The sequence below is a fragment of the Balearica regulorum genome, chromosome 10 (genome assembly GCF_011004875.1).
Source record: "Balearica regulorum gibbericeps isolate bBalReg1 chromosome 10, bBalReg1.pri, whole genome shotgun sequence".
Lineage (NCBI taxonomy): Eukaryota > Metazoa > Chordata > Aves > Gruiformes > Gruidae > Balearica > Balearica regulorum.
Genome location: NC_046193.1, coordinates 7,114,559 through 7,131,128, shown reverse-complemented (window position 1 = coordinate 7,131,128; position 16,570 = coordinate 7,114,559). Strand labels below are relative to the sequence as shown.

The 16,570-nt window shown below is 51.5% G+C and overlaps 1 protein-coding gene across 1 annotated transcript in view; it reads left to right on the top strand.

The window, feature by feature from the left end:
* The window catches only part of LOC142603124 (uncharacterized), a 342,240-nt gene extending 333,512 nt beyond the window's left edge, over positions 1 to 8,728 (top strand). Inside the window, exon 24 of the mRNA XM_075761903.1 lies at positions 5,686 to 8,728. The gene's annotated coding sequence lies outside the window, so the exon portion shown is untranslated. The remainder of the gene's footprint in view (positions 1 to 5,685) is intronic.
* Positions 8,729 to 16,570: the final 7,842 nt, after the last annotated feature.

The following is a 16,570-nucleotide window of genomic DNA, read 5'->3' as shown; positions in this document are numbered from 1 at the left end:
AATGGAAATGCCTGATTCTCCTCTCCATCCAGGCAGGAGAATTCAGGGCTGGCTCTGATGAGGCTGGTGAATAATACAGGTTTAAACCAGCACGTGTGAGAGCGTCAGATCCGGGAGCCCAATGAATTGTGCCGTCTGGCCTCCAACAATCATGATTAGGCCAGTGCCTGAAAGTAAAATTGGACTAAATAATGGGCAATGATGTTCCTCCAGCGCACGTTTGCACTGGTGCTTGCTGAATGAAGGCCTTCCCTGATGTTTGTCACTCCATGGGTTTGATCCTTTGCACTTGTGTAGGTAAGAGGCCTCCAGATGCTCCTGGGCACTCTGGCAGCAAGGGAGGCTGAGAAGGCATTTTTCTGATCAAAGTACCTTCAGCTGCTTTATGACTCCAGTAGCTGTAAGATCTGGGTATCAGATACCCATCATCAAGCCTAAGAGAATTTATTTTCCCCAGGTGTATTTGCGTGAAAGCAATGATGGATCAAAGAGGGTTGTGACAAGAGCTGGGCTGCACTTTTTGGGTGGCATAGCTTTCCCTCCTGTCTGAAAGCTCAGCTCTCTGGGTTTCTGTTGACTGGTGGATCCCTCCACAGATACCCAAGTGTCCAACAAACCTTTTCTGCTGGAACATCTTTTCTCCCTGGCTGGAAGATGACGGTGTGAGTGTGCTTATGGAGGTGGTTCTGGAGGTGGATGGGTGCCATCCTGCCAGCTCTGCTAATATTTGCAACGTTAATTCTTACGTGTTTACATAAGGGGTCCTATAACCAGACCCTTCACTCGTGCTCCATCCCAGCATAGCCATTTCCAGAAATCTCCAGGTTTCGATCTGTTGGCTATTTCAAGTAAGTCCCAGTTTATTTTCCTTTTCATAAGCTCCCCACAGCCAAGCCGTGACAGCTAAGGGAAACCTGCTCAGTCTTTCGGCATTAATGTCTCGATTGTCAGAGCACTGGCTTCTTCTACGTGAGGACTGTGCGCGTGTGTGCTGGCTCTCCTTAAAGTATTTTTGGAGCTGAAGTGTAAGCGGGGACTCAGTTTGGCGTGGCATTGGGGGTGCTGAAAAAAATGCTGGGAGAGAAAGGCCAACCTCAATTTGTGTCATTTAATGCCACTTAACATCTCTCACCTTGTTTAGAATGGGACAGTCAATAGCAAATATGTAGTAGAGCTGAGTTTTTCCATTAAATGCTAAAGACCTGGTTGTACCTCGCCGTAGTGCTTGTGTCATATGGAACCGTGTGCGTCCTGCAGCTGGCTGACGCGCTGAGACACGCGCAGCGGGCGTCCTGCTCTGCATGCTCTGGTGTTGGACAAAGGAGAACGGGAGGGCTGATGTGGGGAAGCAGGTGGAAAGTTTGGGTTTCTGGCTGCCCACGCAGCTCCAGCATGACCGAACGTTGGCAGGAGTGATCCCAGAGCATCCTGTGGAGATCAGATGGGGGGAGATAATTTCCTCGCCCCTCGGAGGACTGGGAATTGCTGGCTCTTTTCATGACCACCTTTCCCTTGCAAAGCGGATGCCCAGTATCACTAGGTTGAGCTGTTGGCTGAAACATAGCCATATGCAAAATCAGACAAAACCAGAACTCCTACAAGCTATTAGATGGTTCCCTGAGTCCTCTTGAAAGCATCACAGGTGTGGATGAAATTACGCCGTTCTGTATGTATTTATGCCTGCTCTCAGGATCTCCCTGGCCTCAGGCTGACCATGTGCCTCCACCGCTCCATTTTTTCTGACAGTGGGGATGTGAGAAGCCTCAAGAGGGACAGAAAGGCTTTGCCTGGGCAGCAGTAGGAGCCCTTGAGACCTGAAGCCAATATTCCTTGCCTGGAGCTGGTCCCTTTGGCTCCAGGCACTGCTGAGTTTGCTGGTGGAGAAAACCACTGTGTTGGATCAAACCACTGCTAAAGGAGACTTCACAAAAGTGAATAGCTAGTGGTCAAGGAGAGCTGCCAGACTCCTGCTTTCTCAGTAAATAATAAAAGTGCTTTTTAACACAATTAATGCGATGTCTTGCTAAAGACTGGAGGAAATTGGAATTGAGTCATTTGTATTTTGACAGACTCTGTGGAAAACTTCTGTTCAGACTGGTAGGAATGAAACCAATAAATTTCTGAAGAAACTTTCTGAATTCAGCCTTCAAGATAATAGATAGGCTGTTCTGACTGCGGATAAATAAACTCTGTTTTTATAAGCATTTAAAGACCTTCGGGATGACGAAGTGGAACATACTTCAAGTCTCCAAAGATGGGAAGTGGCTTCTGAGTCAAATGCCCTCCCGTGCCAGGGCTCGTATTTTAGACTGAGATCACTCTTTTGTGACTTGTTGACAGGTTTTTTGTTGTACTTTGAAGAAAAAAAGGGAAAACGTCCCAGGCTGAAAATAGCAGTGAAACATTCCCCAGCTGGCCAACCTGTTCTTCAAGAAAACTTCCCAGGGAACGTAATGCTCCAGCTGCAAAAATGCCGGCTAAGAAACAGCATGTCGAATGATGATTGAAGTGAAAAAAAACCCTATTTTGGGTGACAACAGCCCCTGCCTGAGCATTGCTCATCTCTTATCTTGTAGTGAAGGTGACCACTTGAGGAAAGAAAAAAGGAAGGTAGGTAGATAGGTTGGTTGCCACCAGGAAATGCTTGGAGGACGGACTCTCAAGGTGGGAGCAACTCACTCCCTTTTTGGCGCTCCTCTCATGAAGAACAACCCTACTTGCAATTCTTGCCTTCTCTGGCAGCGGCCGCAGCCATCCCAAAGGCAGGTGGTGGGAAAAGGCTGGATCAGAGCTCACGTCCTTCTGGAAAAGCAGGGCAGGTCTCTGCATTTGTGCAAGGCTGGGGCTTAGTTCTGCAGACAAAACCGGAACAGATGCAACCCAGAGCTGTGGATGGCGAGTAACCCTGGAGCGTTGGCCCTAAACTTTGCTAGCTTTGTTCTCCTGTGTATCTACCAGCTGATGTGAACTGTTGGGTGTGTTGGGCAGAGGCCAGCAGGATATGCTTTATTTGAACTGAACGCAAAGTCACATTTCTGCAGGAAAAGAGAGACGAGTCACGTATACAGGGTGGAGCCCAAACCAGGCTGATGGGCTCCAAACGGATGTGGGTGCCTGCAGGGGCACGTGGCCAAAGGACAGTCCTGGCACAAGGGTGGCATGCCGGAGCAACATGGCTCGAGGTCAAACATCAGTGTGATGGCCAAGTCGCTGAGGCTCAGAGAAGAGGCACCAGAGCATTTCAAGGGCTGGCTCAAGGAGCTCCGTCTCTTTGGTTTCTCAAAGAGAAAAGGAAGGGAGAGCGGGTCGGGGCTTGTGATGTACAAAGGTGATGGAAGTGGGAGGGTAACAGGATTTAGGAGGCAAAGTCTTACAAGATGGCTGGAAATGGGCACCAAATGAATCCAGCCTGCAAAAAAGGCTCTATTATTTAAAAGTCATTAATCAGGGGAGTAACTTAGCAAAGCTTGTGCTGATCCTCTGCTGCTAAGAATGTTTTGATCAAGACTGATCCTTCCCTCCCACCCCCCCCCAAAGCAGATGCTCTAATTTGTGTGGAAATGAATTCAGGTCTGAGCTGCCCCAGGGAGGAGCCTGGGTGGCTGCAGAAACCCACCCTGCCTTGCGACTGGATTAGGGAAAGGCAGGTTGTCCTTGCCAAGGAGCCGAGGGGGGAGCACCACCGGGTCTGGAGGAGGTGCCGAGGCTTTGACTTGTGTGCAGAAGATTGCCCAGGAGCAGGAAGACGCAGCGGCATCTCTCCGGCTCGGCACGTGGGCCGCCCTGCGCCTCTGCTGCTGCCTCAACGGCACCTCCTGGGCTCTGGCTGCTGGTGGTGGGAGCAGAGGGGGGCTTTTTTCTAGCAGGGGAAAAGATAATCTGCTTGCAAGTAACCAGCTCACACTCCGGCTGGCTGCAGGAAACGTGTGCTCATGCCGCCAGAGACACCACAGTTGCTACAGCAACTGCAAAGCACAGAGACTTACCAACACCCTCCCTCTGCCACCCTTCATCCCCCCCAAAATAAGGCGGAGTAGGGAAGGTGATGATGAAGAGACAAAGCAGCCGGTAGGGATGATGACCCTCGGCGGTCGGGGCCAGGGCTGCTACATGCTCTGCTCCCGTCCCGCCGCAGCCGGTGCCCGGGTACCGCTCTGTTCCCATCGGTCCTGATGAGCACTTGGTTTCCAGGTCAATATGATTTCATTCACCGGATCTGCAGCGCAGATTCCCGCAGGGAATCTGCAGGAGGGTGATGCCGGGTCAGACACTCAGTGCTCGTTCAGCTGCCAGGGCCGGTGTGGGAGCTGTCGAGAGGGGGGGGTGCGATGCTGGGGATGCTGCGGGGAGCACTGCAGCAAGCGGGGGCAATGGGAGGCTAAGTGCTTTGTGAGCACCTGCCATCTCATTACTATTGAAATCGGGCTCTCCATGGTTCCCAGCGCTGTGCCATCCTACCTCGGTAAAAGCACATGGTTTCCCCGGGTGCTCCTCTCTTAAATATTTAATGGCAGGAGGAAGAGCTGTTTTAAGAAATGCTTCAGTGCTTCCATCTGAACAGAAGGTTATTTCAGGTGGCTGGAGCAGACAAGAAAAAGCTTTAGCTGTAATTTTCTAGGATCCTTCAGCTATTGAAGGGGCGGCAGCATGATGACGCAGGTAAGGGGGGAAAGGAGAGGTGTTTCAGATGCTCGGAGAGAGTAAAGACTCCTGGGGTCTGGCCTGCATGCTCTTCCTGACTCTGTGCCACCGTGGCTTGATTTCTTACACTAAAACACTTGAAAGAGGCTTCGGATTTGGAGCTTTAGTGGAAAATGCTTGAAGATCACCTGCCCCCAGATCTTAGCCAGGCACTCTCTCTTCCCCACCGCCTCTGGATGTGTCAGGTTTGCCGGGTGCCAAGGGTATAACGGAGATTTAAAGGCATCCACCTGCCAGAGACTTCCTGAGGATTAATTGGAGTTCATGAAGTGGTTTGAAAAGCCTGAATAAAATCACTGTGGAAGGAAATGTGTTTTAATCCTGGCCAAATCATAAATCAGGCCCTCCTTAATACAAATGACTGCTTGAGATGAGGCTGATACAAGAGGGGAGGGCTGTGCCTCTCCTTCCTTCCGCAGTCCCGCGTCCCAGTGCATCCCCTCCTATGAGGACCAGCTCAGTTGTTGCCGGTACTCAGAGCAAACCTGTGTCTATGCAGATGCCCCACAGCTGCGTGTCAGGGGGATGGGGTGCCAGCGGGGCTAACGGAAGTGTTGCCACCCCCACCCTGTGTTATCTTATCTTATCTCCCTAATAAAGCCCATTTCCCCACAGGGCAGCTGGAGTCAGGTTGCAACGGGTGGCCTTAAGCACCATTTCCAGAACAGGTTGGGCACAAGGGCTATTTAAACCCGTAAAACATCCCAGGCTCAGCAGTGCCGTGGTCTGTGCCGGGCTGGGGTTCAGAGAAACGCAGCCAAAACCCATATACAAAGTGGTGTTAAACTGCAGGGGTTTTTAGTGGGAACTGTGAACTCCACAACAAACCTGTTTGCCAATCCCAGCCCCTTCCCATGCGGCCGTGGTGCAATTAGGTTTTCATTTGAATGATGTGCAAAGGAGGGTGTCAGTCATTTCTCAGCACTGACTTTGTGAAAGGGCAGTGCTACTGGGCTGCTCAATAATTTATGTCCTTAATATCAGAGGACAGCGTTTGTGGAACTTCCTATTGCTGCCAGCCAGGATTAGAAGCAGCCTTCCAAGAGAGATGGTCTGACTGCAGTGAGCCCTAGGAGCGAGCATGGAGCACACCAAGAGGTATTTGCGTTAGTGGTTTTGATGGGGATGTGACTTCTTAATTAGCATGACCTTTTGAAAAGATCCCGGTACAAAACCATGGCTAAAATCAAGCAGCAGACACTGCACCCTAAAAATCAAGTGGCAGACGCAGCCAGGCAGCTTTCTGCTCATCTAAACTCAGGAAAAGAAATAGCGCGAGATCCGCTTGGTGCTGCAGAGGGGAGGATTTCCCTGCTGCTGAGCGAAGCATGCAGCTATTGCAGCTATCTCTGCAGCCCAGGAAAGCCGAGACGGCCCGGAGGCTGGAGCCGGCGATCCAAAGGGAAGCATTGGGGGTGTAGGGGAGCTCCACCAGCTTGCAGAAATTAGGACCTGACTTGCCATCCTGTTGATTTCTCTGCACTAGGTAGTCGGGGAAGGGAGATTTTTCAGCAAATGCTTAGAAATTTAGTAGTTTGCCCTCCTGCTAAGCTGTTTTTCACCCGTTGCACTGCTGCTCTTCCACTTCTGGCCAGCAAATGGCTCCAGTGCCCATATCCGTGCCTCATAAAACGAGTAAGTCCTGGGAGCAGCAGATACAGGTGCCCATATACCAGACCAGGTCCCATACGTTGTCCTTGGCAGCAGTCTGGCCACCTGCCCGAGACTCTGTCCCAGCTCCTTCTGCTCCTGAGAGTATAAAACTTCTGGGACTTCGCTGGTGGAGCTGTAAGAGCGAGGCTGGCCGCAGCAGGGCTGCACCCTGCCCTGCTGACATCCCTGAAATCCATGAGGATGCCACTGTCTTGACAGAATCAGTTGTTCCTTAAACATGAAAACTCTTAAACACAACAAGCATCTTAGGAAATGCCCTTGCTGTTAGAAACTGGGAACGTGCCAAAGGAGAGGCTTCTTTTTACTCTTTCCCTAAATATTTACTCCCACAGGGTCAGAGGCAGCAGCCAGAGGTGGAGGGGTCTCTGTGCTGCCCTGGGGAGCTGGCGAAGGTCACATAGCTGTAAATCCTGCAAGAGGTGTCTTCGTCCCAAGGGCTGATTTGAAACCCATCTCCTAATGCAAGTCGAAGGAGAACGCCAGTGCGTTAGCTCCCCTTCCTGCCTCTGTACCATCTGTGTTAACGAAGAAAGTTTTCAGAGCTACCAGCCAAGGGTGACATCAATCAAATAAGCCCTTCCTGCCCCGAGCCACCTCGCCTGAGAGAACAACGCAAACGTGAAGTGAAACGAAGGTGCTCTGTCATCTGCCCCTCTCTGGGAGCGCTGGCAGAGGGTCTGAAAAGCTGGAGCCCTTCCCACACAGAAAGTTTCTGCTCCTGGAAGGCCCCAACCCCCTGTCCCAGGGTCCCCCTCAGCCGTCCTGCCGCATTCATTAAGCAAAAAGCGTTAATGTGCTTCACTTAATGGAAGCTGTTGTCCTGTGAGCATTATTTCAATGGATTCTTCATTTATTGCGGCACTTACAGGGCAGTTAGCAAGCCCTTCCCCGTTAGACCTTAGCTTCCAGCATGGGAGTTCACTTTGGGAGAGAAAAGCATAACCCTGAGCATGAGGTCCTGCATCCAGGGGCAGCTGCTCGGATCAGGGTCCCCGCGGGCGTCCTTTCCCCAGCCCTTGCCGCAGCCGTGGGCGGCGCATCCGCTGTGCCCAGCTGCAGGGGCGGCCGGCCCGGGCTTCGTTTGAAAAGTGTGCAAAGCCCTAACGCAGCCCAGGGTGGAAGGATGGTTCTTGCAGATGCCTCTGAGGCTGTGCTTCCCTGATTGGCTTAATTTTATGTATTTTTATGTCCCCCGTCCCCACTACCCTGGGGAAGCACCTTGCGCCAGCTCTTCCTGACGAATGTCACCCCTTGACGCCAGAATGGTGGCTTTGGGTGACATCCGTAACTGGCATTTCAGAGCTGCAGCCCTGGGCGCTCCGGCATATTGCCCTCCTGGGGAAAAGGAGACGAAGGCTATAAGGGACGCGCACGCTGCAGCCCCCGCTGCCTGCCATCACCCCCTCCCAGCAGCTGGAGCCCTCCACATTCGGGCATCGCGCCCCACGGGCGGCTCAGACCCGGGCAGGGTCTCACCATGGGGCCAAGCTGCTATTGCTCCTTCCGTTCCCGATCTCCATGAAACGAGCTTGACGCTCCTCTCTCATCCCAAGGCTGCACCAGTTGTCGCTTTCTCGGTGCGTTTCAGGCGCACAATGATTACAATTGTATTTATTGTATTTATTTTGCCTTTAAATGGACTTGAGGAGGACATCAAGCTGGACAACGGTCCTTAGGTGAGGACACGCTTGCCGAGGCAGAGAGAGGTGACCGTTTATCGTGTGCAATGTGGTGAGTGAGGCAGTTTGTCCCCACATCCACCCAGACGATGCAAAATGGGAATGAAACCATTTCCTAGGAGTAACCAGAAAGCAAATGCAAAGCGGTCTGCATGGAAACCCCCAGGGCAAAGCAAAATAAGGAGCCATCAGGTGTGTGTATCAACGCATAAAATACACTGGCGCAAAGCCCATCTTTAATGGGGGATCCCTCTGGTTTTAATGCCCCGTCTTGCAGCCGGGCATTAAAATGCCAGGATATTTCTCGTCTGGAAGGGATGGGAAATGGCTGGGACTGGGTCGCAGCACAACGCGGTGCTGGGAGGGCTATGGAGGTTAATTAAGTTGCTCAGCATTTTTGCTTGCCTCGATCTGCGCACCGTCCAGGCCTACAATGCGTTTATTGTACAGAAAACAAAGCTCTTGTGCCTGAATGTAGCGGCTACAGTATCGTGGTCTTGCCTTAACTGGAGGTTTCTCAAGTGATTTAAGCCCTCCCTGTCTCTGGTGATAAATAGTTCTCAGGGTGAAGAGAAATCTTCCTCTATTTTTTTCTCTTCTTTTATCCTTCTGCTTAATTTGCAGCCAGGAAAAAAAAAAAAAAAGAAGAAAAAAAGAAAAAAAAAAAAAAGAAGTTGTGTTTGCATGCAGAGCCAAGGTATCAATATCTTTTTGGGGTAGCTGCCCTGGTGGTATTTCTGACATTAAAGCAATTGCAATTTTTCCAGGTTTTTGGAGATGTGCTTGGCTGTTGGTCCTGTCCCCATCCCCAGGTGTGGCAGGCACTGGCCCTCCCTGCCTGCCCAGCTTCTCCAGGGAGCCGGGGCTGCCTCGGACGGCGGATTTGAGAGCCCCCGACCGACCTGGCCCCAGGTGCATCAGCCATGGGTTTCCAGCCTCCAGGAGGAGGTTTGCTGGCTTACATTGCTGCGCAAAAATACCTCGGCCACTGCTGCATCTCACGGGTGCGGGGCTCGGGATGCGCAGCCCTCTTTTGTGTGGGGTCATTAATTCAGTCCCCTCGGCGAGGCGCTTTGCAGGTGAGATGTGCCACATGAGTGCTAAGGATTACTGGGCTGACGTCCCTGGCCTCCGTGTCCCTGGGTTAGAGGTGCAGGAGCTGAAGGCAGGGCTGGGGTCTCCTTTTCAAAGGTTTGGAAAGGGTTTGCATGCAAGCACTTTCCAAAAACTCCCAAATCAAGCTGCCAGCCAGAGCTTCAGCACCGCTCAGAGGGAGTGCAGGGCACACGGCACTGGGCAGGATCAGGCCCTGCTTATCTCCTTCCCCCTCCCCAGCTCCGCTTGAGCAATAACCTACTTTCTTGCTTTGCAGAAAGAACATCTTGGATTACGTTGCTGCAAATGAAAGGTTTCAGTCATGGTATCAGATGAGCTGCAGGTAAGCAGCGGGTTTAATGTCAGCTTTTTTGGCAGCTTCTTTATTCCCTCTCCGCTTTGCACAAACAAGGCATCTTTGTGTGGAAGTTCATTTTCCTTTTTAGCCGCAGCATTTGTCAACACGGCTTCCCAATAATCCTCTCCACGCAGATAAAGGCGAGCCGGCAGCCAAACCGGATCCCTCGCCTCGAGGCTGAGAACCAGCCTGCTGCCCGCTCCAGAACCAGTGGCCGCTTCATCAAGGGGCTCTCCCCTCTCTCGCACCGAGGAGTTGTGTCCACGTAACAGATACTAAATCCCAGGATGACACTTAATTGGTCTTAACTCCTTCCTAATCAGCCCCATGCAATTAAGGCGCAGGCATCAGAACCCCGGCACCCAGAGGGTCTGGGATGGCGTAGTGCCTTTCTGTCATCATCAGGAAAATCGGGGCATCCTCCACCAAACTCTGGTCCAGGGTATAAGGAGGGAAATGGAAACTTCAGATCACTTTGGCTGTCTCTGTCCTTCACATGTTCTTTCTCTTTTTGGCCTCGCAAGGCTCTCAGCCCAACATATCTAAACAGCGTATCACTTTATATTAAAAAATACCCCACAAACCCCTTCAGATCAAAGCCTGACGTGGGCCAGGCTGCGTGCCCTGTGGGTTGGCAGGATGGGACCCTGCCCAGGATCCGCACTGCCCCCGGGTTCTCCAGCAAAGGCAGGAGACGGGGCTGGCTGTGCCAGGCGGAGCAGCACCCACCTCCGCAGCCCCACGCCCGGCTGCTTCCCTGCCGTGCCTCCAGCCTCCTGGTTCCGAAGACTTTAACTTGCAGCCTCGTTAACTGCTTTGTTTCTGCTAATTTGCACTGTCCCGCCCCCAGCAACATCACAAAACTCTCCAGCGATGTGAAGCCGGTGTGAGCTGAAATGCCTTTGCTGCCGAGCTAAATAGCATTAGGGCTCGTTTTACTGCTTAGAAATCTGTAAGGAATCAGGCAGGTAGATGAATAATCAATTTTAAAAAATCATAACAGAGGTGCTGGGTAATTGGCTACAACACTGGCCTGAATTTATACATCAAGTGACAAACCCTAATGAAAAACAAAATTAAAGGGCCCCACACGGCGCAAGTTGGGTGCCATATGGTTTGAATCCTGGTGAGCTCCGTCCATACCCCCTCGTGCCCGCACAGAAACCGTATATGGGTTTAGACAACCTGCACCGGCATCGATTTTTTTTTTTTCTCCCCAGCTTGTGGCTTTTAAACCTCAGCAGTGCCGAAACGTGCTGCGGGCTCGCAGAGGACACGTGCAGCCTGCAGGGTGAACCACAGCCCGAGCAGCTCTCCAAACAGCTGGGCCTCCGTGTCCTTCTCCTAATAAATTCCTCCCAGACCATGTTTCAGGGGATTGCTAGGATTTGAGGAGAGAGGAGGCTGGTTGGAAGCGAGACAGGCTCCAGGTTTATCCTTGAAAGCCCCCGTGCTGCAGAGCCTGGGGCTGCGTTAGGCAGCCTGCCCGGGGGGGAGACGGCGGCGGATGCACGAATTCACCAATCCTCTTGCCAGCCACCTAAATTGGAGCTACACTCCCTATTAACGATGCATAAACCAGGCCAAAAATCTGAACACCTTCCCGAGCTGGAGGTGAAGCAAAAGCTCAGAATAACTTAAAATAAGTCCTTCGTGTGCTCCTGGCTAGAAAGCAACTGTGTCGGAGCTCTTCCATAGCGTGCCTGGCCCGCTTGATGGGATAGCAGGGTGCTGAGCAAGGCTGTGCTGTGCTTTTCAGCATGACAGAGGCAAAAATCAGGTCAAAAATAACCCCATCCCAACGTCAGCAGCAGAGCTGAGAGGAACCAGAAGTCCTGAGCTGTTTCGAAGTCGCGTTAAATAATAAAGCAGAGAAATGAATAAATTAGCTCAGCATCTATTTAGGTCAGCCCTCTCCGTTTCTCCCAGCCGCCTCTGTGTGCCTCCTCCCCGCAGCGATCAGCTGCTCCGTGCACGCTGTGCCTGTGGATCTGCTCAGTCCTTCCGAACAGCCGGGCTCTTGGGAAGTGCAGGTTGAGCAGGTGTCATGGCAGCTGTGCACGTTCACCCCAGCCTTGGGAAGCGGCAGGCATGCTTCCTTGTCTGTTACCGGGGCAAAAAGCATTCTGGAAAACCCCATTAAACCAGTACGCTTGGGCTGAGTGCGCACGGCTGCTCCCTTCCTGGCGTTATCCCCTACCCTCAGCCTTGCACGGAGCTGTGGAGTCCTGCTCAATGGGCTTGGAGCTGCCCAGGAGCCATGTCTCCATGTTCTGCCTGCTCATCTGCTGCCAGCCCGGCGCAGGCTCTGGGTAGCCCTGGTCATCATCCAGCTCTTTGCCATTCCCAGCTTCCAGCCACGACAGCACCTCCACCTTTGCAGACCATCTTGCTCTACCTTGCAGGTGCCCCGGGCTCGGTTTTGTGATTGCCGTCATCATTTGTTGACTTGGGGACATCCAGAGGGGAATCAGCTTTTAAACCCCTAAGCTCCCCTCAAATCATTCAAATGCCTCCAGAAAAAATGCAACTACCATGCAGGCCTCTCTATATATATTTCTTTACACATTCCCCAAGCCTGAAAACCCCTCTTTGATGTCCAGAACATCTTGTGGTTTTCAGCTATCAGAAAGCTGGATAAACACTCACCAGGAAGGAATTTATCTGCATCAAGGGCTGCTCCATTTCAGCCCAGCTCCTGCATTGCCAAAACTTAAAGGAAACACACGAGCTGGTCGTCCCCAACTCTGCAGGTAGCTGGAGAAGGTCTCCAGTGATGAACCCAGCCAGAAGAAGCGTCCAGGGTGTAGGCAATGGAAAATGAGATGTTGCTAAGTTTGGCCAGGCTTAGCTGGCTCCTCGCGGGTCCCAGCCTGTGAGTCACCAGTATGTGGGCCACCAGCACGGCCTCCCCTCTGGAGGAAGGAGCGGAGGTGGAAAAATAACAAGAGGAAACCAGTTGTTAGTAGTGCCAGCTCTGGGGAGAGTGGGAGGAGGTGGCAGGCCTGGAGAGAAAGGTCAGGGCTGCATTGCCGGCTGCTGTCTGATTTTTCCTCCTGCCTTCATGGTGGGAAGCTGCTTACGGGAACACGCTTGCGGAGAATGTGCAGAGGGTCTGGGCTGATCTGAGGAATGGTCTCCGTGGGGGAATGAAAGCCTCTGAAGGCAGCCAGGAGTGATGGAGCCGCTATAATTTGTTCTTCTTTTTGTTGGCGGTCCCTGCTCATCCCTCTTTTCTGGTTGCTTCTCTGATTTCTGCTGGGCTAAGCTTGATTACCCCTGTTGAAAGTAATTTTTGGCCCAGTGCAAACACTGTAAAAGAAGATATGCTTTGCAGATGTACTTGGAACAAACACACCCATCTCCCCATTGTGGCTAAACACCAGTGCGAAGCATTTGTTTCCCAGTCCCTGCCCCATCATAGCGCTGATGCCCATCTCCAACTAACCCAGAGACTCCGCTCTTGCTCTTTGCACTGACCCTTGGTGAGCGTGGCTGCAGGGAAGGGTTCAGACACACGAGATGGTGAGCCAGTGACCCTATTCCTTGTCCAAAGCCAATGCAATGAAAATATTGCTGGGTAAAAAAAAAAAAAAAAAAAAAAGATTACAGCTTCCCAGCCTCTTCCAGTGTCCTAGCTCTCCTAACTGGTGCTAACTGGAGCGCACCCAGCAGCACACACAAGCCTCAGCTGCTGTTCCCAGGTCCCTGCCATGAGCCCAGGGCTGCACCACGCTGGCTCCCCACATCCCGTAGGGACACCCGCTGCTGCGGATCAGCACTTCTGCTCCCCTTTGCCTTGCAGGAACCCCTGCTCTCTTGAACCCGCCAGTCTGGCAGTTGCCACTGGTTGCCTCCAAATGCACAGAGCGAGCCATCTCCCCGCTGGCGGGCTGGCATTTGCTATAAGCAAAACAGTATTTCTTCATGTCTTTAAGAAAATTATAACAGATGTCAGGGCAAAAAGTCACGGTCAGGTAGGATGTCAGGTCAGGGGGGGAAATTGCTGCGTGTCTTGCTGTTGTTCCCCGGAGATGTCCCCTCTCCCTGACTGGGACCACTGCTCCAACTTTGAGCCCAGAGCAGGATCTGTTATGCTCAGGCTCCCTCTAGTGCCTCCATGCCCGGGTGTCCCTGCTTCTCCAGGTGGCTTCTCTGGAGGCACATTGGCCATTTGTCCCTGCAGACTGTCCGTGATCCCCGCTCCGCTCCAGCATCGCTAGCTCCGGCTCACAGCACGGTCAAACCCTGTCTGCTCACAAGCTGGGAACGGCCCTAAAGCTGCCCAAAAGTCACTGCATCCCACCAATGCGGGGACCTTTTGGGGACCTGCCAGGTGGCTCAGCCCTGCCTCCGCTCGCTGGGGTAAGGAGGGTGACGAAGGTGTCCATACCCTGCAAGGTGCTCTCCCTGACGCGGGAGCAACCCTGCACACTGCAGCTCCACTTCGATGGTGCCTGCGGAGAGCAAGGAGGGAAGGGTGATGGGTGGCAAGGGCCTGGGAGCAGCCCAGGCTGGGGGTGGGCACCTTCTTTTGTGAGCCAACTGGGACAGCCGAGAGCATCGCTGCTCCATAGTCCGTGTCAAGCAAAGTCAGCTGAGCTCCTTCTAATAACAGCCAAAACTGCTATCGCTGGTTTTGTCTGCTGTAGAGGACGCTGCGTCCGTGTACCAGGGCACTGGTGAGCTATGCTGTCATGCTGTCCGGCATCCTAGACAAATGTGTCTCTGCCTCTTTTTCCTCCCATGGAAATGGGGAAAAATTTTCCCAATGTCTTGGGAAATGACCAGCCTTGACCTCAGCTCAAGCCCTTCTTGTAAAACTCAGTCTGGCTCAGCTCTGGCGTCAGCACCATGCTGGATAACCGGCAGCCCTGCAAGCACCCCCGTTTCAGAAAGCCCTGCGCAGAGGTGAAGGCAGCCTTATTTTCTCACTTAACGAGGAGGTTCTTTGCTATAACCATGAATCAAGGCACTTGCCATAACTGCAGGTGGGACAGCACACTCAGCCAGGTGCCCTGGCAGGGCTGGCGCGGTGCTGGGTGAGCAGACGTACAGAGCGAGGAGGACCGTGGGGTCCCACGGCTGTTTCCCGGTCCCAGGGGGATGGCAGCAGGTCACTTGTGCTCCCAGCTGCTGCGAAAGGTCCCCCCACGTGGCTTCCCCACGTTGTCCCCAGAAGAAATTCATTGGAGCAGTGGTCCCTGGCCGTCACTGGCCCGTAAGCCAGCAGCACCCAAGGGACATGAGCCGGATGCTCCGTGCTTCATCCACCTTCCAGCATGGGCTGTGGCAGCTGCCTGCACCATGGGACATATGGGGAGAATTTTCTCACATGCAACATCTTCCTTAAATGTACATACCAGAATATGTAACTTCAGAACACCTCCAAAATTTGCGTTGGATGTCAACAAAACCCTGCCCATATCCCTTTTGGGGTGGATCGCAGTGGTTCCCCGGAAATCAGTGATGGTTTTTCTGATTTATACCCGCAGAGTACTTGGCCTGGGTGCCGAGCTTCTCCGGGTCGCTGACATTATTAAAGGGGGAGTTACAGCAATTCATTACCTCAAGTCCAAATGTCAGCTCACAGGGAGGGAGGAGGCAAGATTAGAGGAGTATGCTGAAAAAAAGCAATGTCAGCGTGAAAGCCATGACAAACCTAACCAAGATCAATCGCCATAAATGTATGTGATGCAAGGACATTAACTGAGATAACACGGTTGTCAAAGGCACTGTGGGATTTTTATTTTAACCTGTGATTTTTTCATAATTGTTTTGCAGCTGGAGTAATTACCATCCTATTTAACAAGCACAGCTCCTTTAATAGATGACACTTGGGTTAACATGCACTAATTAAGTCTGTAATCACTAAAAGTATGATTGAAGGTTCTGAACTGGCCAATCTTTCTCAGTAACACCATAATTAGAGACATCACAGCTCATCAGAGCACAGGAGAAATTCAAGGGGTCTTAATCCTGCCTTGGATCCTCCTTTTTTACCTGATATTCTGCATCGGTTTGCAGTGGTTTATAAATTACCCCGAGTATATTATACTCAGCCTTGTAAACTGAATGCACTTCTACAGTTTTATTTTAATAATTTGGCTTACGGGTCTTGGATGTCACCTGGGCATTAAGCACAGCTTCTCTAATTCCCACCTGTCTTTCTGCTTGTCTCACATGGCCCCAGCAGCAGCTCCAAAAGGCTCCTGGAGAGCTCCGACAGCAATAATTGCAGCAAGATACTGAAAGAACTTGAAAAAAAAAATAGCTGAAACCATAAAATAAACCCTTCTGTTTCTTCCTATGAAGGAAGGCTCTGAAAAGAGTGAAAAAGATGAAGAGTTTTCAGAATCTAATGGCCGGGGGACCTGGCAGCATATTTCTTTCTGCCTTCTGCAATGCAGTGGAGGCGAACGTGCCTCTGGGATTCAGTTTTATCTTCCGCTGAGCTCGGCTCTTTGGGTTATCAGGAAAGCCAGGCTTTCTCTCTGCTCTTGGCTGCGATTAGCTGGCGACAGTGATGTCTGAATATTTTAAGACCTCACTACAGTGAAAATAATTTTAAAAAAACATAGTTTAAAAAGTCAGAAGTTTGTGTATCAAGGAGGATTTTGTGGAGTATTCCAGCTGCAAAATGCCAGTAAAAGAATATTGCTATTTTAATCTATTTTTACACTATTTGCTAGTAACAGCTGCCCAGAATGAAAAAAGAAAAAAAAAAAAAAAAGCCAAATACATTTTGCAGCTTAGGTCTAGCTGGAAATAAGAGAAATACTGAAATTAAATTGCATTAGTGTTCTTTGTTCCCACCTGTTTTCATTTCGGTTTCATCAGCGTTAACCCACCTATCAAGGATAACCGATTTCCCCCCATTTTTTAACAGGAAGAGCTTGTTCACAGGTATCCAGACTTGAGGCAGAGTGGCTAATTGCTCTGCAATCAGTCCCTGGAAAAACCCGTCCATTTCTCTCTCCTATGTACCAGTCCAGGGCCTTTGGTCTCTGGGCTATTTTTTCCAGTCTGGGTTATTTTAGGCCATTCCCTCATGCCCCGCAGC